We start from the raw sequence: 3,772 nt of genomic DNA on the forward strand, positions 1-3,772 counted from the left end.
TTTTTGTGACCTAGGCGATGGCATCTTACAAAATGACATATTCTATTAAGATAGTTTAAATAACAGTTTTAATATGACAGTGTTATCATTTAGGCTTTGTATATCTGCATTACTAGGGATATCACATAAAAATAACTGGAAGATCATTTAATTTAGTATCTTGCAAAAAAAAATTCTTATTTTAAAGGACACTTCCTTTTTATTTACTTCTGAGCTAGAAAGTATGGTCCTGACCTTTGAAAAAACAAGAGGTTTTCATTTTTTTTTTTTTTTTAGAACAGCCTTCAAGTATTGAACACAAGATTGTACATTGACAAGACTGAACAAGATTTTAGGTTTCATTTGATGTGTCTGATTTGATGCAGGTTCACTTTAATCTCTTGATTTTGATAAGCACTCTAAAATTTGATAAAAGAAAAATTGTTTGAGGTAAATGATTTAAGAACTTAGCAATAACTATCACATACCAACATTAAACTCAAGATAAATTTTAAAGAGCAGAAACTGAACTTTAAAACAGAATAATCAATTAGAAAACCTTTTTAAAAGGAATCATTGTTTAAAACATTTTTTTCTAGTTTTAAGAAAAGATCATTGTATTGAAGTAATAAATAAGTTACCTCCTCTCTAGACTTAGCCTCAAATCATAGGACTTAGAGCTCACAGTACGTTTTTATATCTTCATCTCTGATGTCAATCCACATATACTTTTAAATAAATGATAAGATTTTTCATATATACTTATGTAATATATCAGATGTCATAGTTTTTTTTTTTTCTGATAGTGTGAATGTGATACATATTTTTAAAATGAATATTGGGTTACTATACACAGTAATATTAGTGTCAACAAATGTAAATGAAGCCAAAGATATCTCAGTTCTCCATGAACAAACTTTAACCCTTAAATTTCGAAATCTTCGTGAACAGAAGCAGTTGAGTATCTTAGTAAATTTTATAAGCATTGCCTTTTTCACAATGAAATTCTGTACCTGAGTAGAAAGTCAGAGATATAGGCATACCTGTGCTGCTCATATTTTTTGATATAGTACAATAAATGTCAGTCTATAAATGAAGAATTGCTACTTTCCTTTAATTTATCTGAATCTCCAAATTTACCAATGCATTTTATAGAGTAAATTGAGGAAAATTATAAAAGTCCTGAGACAGAATGAGATCCATTAAGATGATATGAATGTAGGCAGAAAAAACAGATCCTGATAGCCATAAAGAAAAGTTGAAAATTGGAAATATACTGAAACTTTTACATTAGGAGGGAAAAAATTGAGATCTGAAAAGGGAGGGACCTAGATATACACAGGGTTTCATCAACAAAAATATTTTTTTCAGAGTTGATGATGCCCCATTATTGACTTGTGAATTCTAATTAATGGAGTGTCATAAGTCCTTAAAATATAGACTACAATAGGAAATATGAGAACATAAATTATCTAGGGTAATTATTTCCCAATTTTTTCTACATACATTTACATATGCAATCCTTACACACACACACACACACACACACATTTTGAGTATACTAAGCCTGTTACATATTTCTCACCATTCCAATCAAAAAATGCTTTGATGTCCCAAAGCACTGTATTAATTCACTATATTTGAAATTCTGAGTTGTATGTGAAATGTCTGATAAATTTATTCTGGGGCATATGTCCACCTACCTGTACTCAGTCAACTATAGCCATGGTTGCAAACCCTATATTTTGTACATAAGGCTAGCCTCTGGGAGTCAACTGTGCAAGGTGATTTTCTATATGAATCAATGAATTCATTAAATTCAGACTTCTGATGAAGTCTGTGTTGACTTATAAATCTTCAGTCTCATTATAAAACAAGTATATGAACCAAGCTTTGTTCAGTTTTAATAATTGGAAAAATAGAACCATAGCTATATGATAATGGTTAAGAGTGACATCAAGATTTACAAAAATTATACCCTTCTTGTGCAAAGTAAAATGCAAATATATATATACAGAGAGAGAGAGAAGGAGAGGGAGGGGGAGGGGGAGAGAGAAAACATCTCTATTCTGTCATTACCTGGATGGGGCTGCAAAAATATTCTTCCGCAAGCTACTATTCTATCGCTGTTTGTGGGAAAACGTGTGTTTTCTGTATGTGTTTTTTATTAGGACCTCAAATTTATAAAGCTAATTTTGATGTAGTTGCTATATAGTAGTATAGCTACTTCATAGAGCATATTGACTCTTTTTCCTAAAATTAGATTTTCAAAATTCATCTGTTACAGGTAATATCTTTAATTTATATTTTTAAAATTGAACTAACTTCAAATTATAACATTTCATGTATGCATCATTAAATATGATATATAATTTACTACTGTAAATGATACATAAGTCTACCATTAAAAGTCCAACTCAGCACCATATAATTATGTCCTTTTACCTAATTGACCCATCCTTCCACTTCTGTGCCCACAATTGGTTTTATATTCTAAATGTTTATGCTTGCTTTTCTCATTCCATTCATTGGTTTGGTATCTTTATATATCACACATGAGAAAAACCATACAGTGTTTGCCTTTCATGTTATGACAAACTTCACTAAGCACAATACCTTCTAAGTTTATCCATGTTGTTGCAATTGGAAAATGGCAAGATTTCATCTTTTTTCTAGCTAAGTGGTATTCCATCCCATACACACACACAAATGCTATTATCATATAATTTTATCCAGTTATTATTTCCAACTCTTGACTATGAAAGATACTGCTGTAATGGGTATGGATGAATATACCTTTTCAAATTAGTGTTTTTAAAATTTCAGGTTTATACTTAAAAGTGGAATAACTAGGCATGAAATTTCTATTAATTTCTTAGAGCTCCCCATACTGTATTTCATGACAGTTGCATTAATTTATATTACTGCCACATTGTATAAACATCCCATTTTCTATCCATCCTTTCCTATACTTTTTTGAATCTTGAATAAGATTTCTCATAGGTATGAGGTATATGGCATTGTTTTGATTTGCATTTCCCTAATGAAGGTTAACAGATATCTTTGCACCTGCCTGTTGATGATCTGTACATCTTTGTAGAACTATTTATGCAAATCTATCTAATTTTTAAAAAATATTTACGAGTTCTTTATTAATTGGATATTTTTAATTGGGTATTAATTCCTCATCATATGTGGTATGCAAATATCTTCTGTTCAGTAAGATACCCAGATGATAATCATTTCTTTCACTATATGGAAGTGTTTTGATTTAATATAATCCCATTTGTTTACTTTTGCTTTTGTTTCCCTTGCCATTATGATAGCAAAACCAGAGTTATCTCTAAGGTCTAAATTCATGTCAGGGAGTATATTGCCTATGTTCTCTTCTATCTATTTTGTAGTTTGAGGTATTTTTGCCAAGTACTGAATATATTTTGAGTTAAATTTTGTAAATGGAGTTAGTGATTTACTTTATTTTTTGCATGTAGTTGTCCATCTCTTTATGGAACAGACTTTTAAGAGGAAATATTTAAAGCTTCCACATGATTTATTAAATAAATAGAATTCCATGTTTTTGTCTTTGCCTACAAATTATTTGGTATAATGGTAGTTCAGAAATGAACTATAATTGTGACATTTTCTGTTGATAAGAGAACTTTCCATTGGTAACTGAGAAATGTATCAACATATTTTGATGTAGAAGATAATAAGTTCATTTTTTATTTTTTAAAAGATTTATTTATTTATGCATACAGAACTGGGGTACAGGCCAGAGGTGCTGGTGTGTTGA

This window comes from Condylura cristata, unplaced genomic scaffold (genome assembly GCF_000260355.1).
Source record: "Condylura cristata isolate star-nosed mole 26May11 unplaced genomic scaffold, ConCri1.0 scaffold00010, whole genome shotgun sequence".
Classification (NCBI taxonomy): domain Eukaryota; kingdom Metazoa; phylum Chordata; class Mammalia; order Eulipotyphla; family Talpidae; genus Condylura; species Condylura cristata.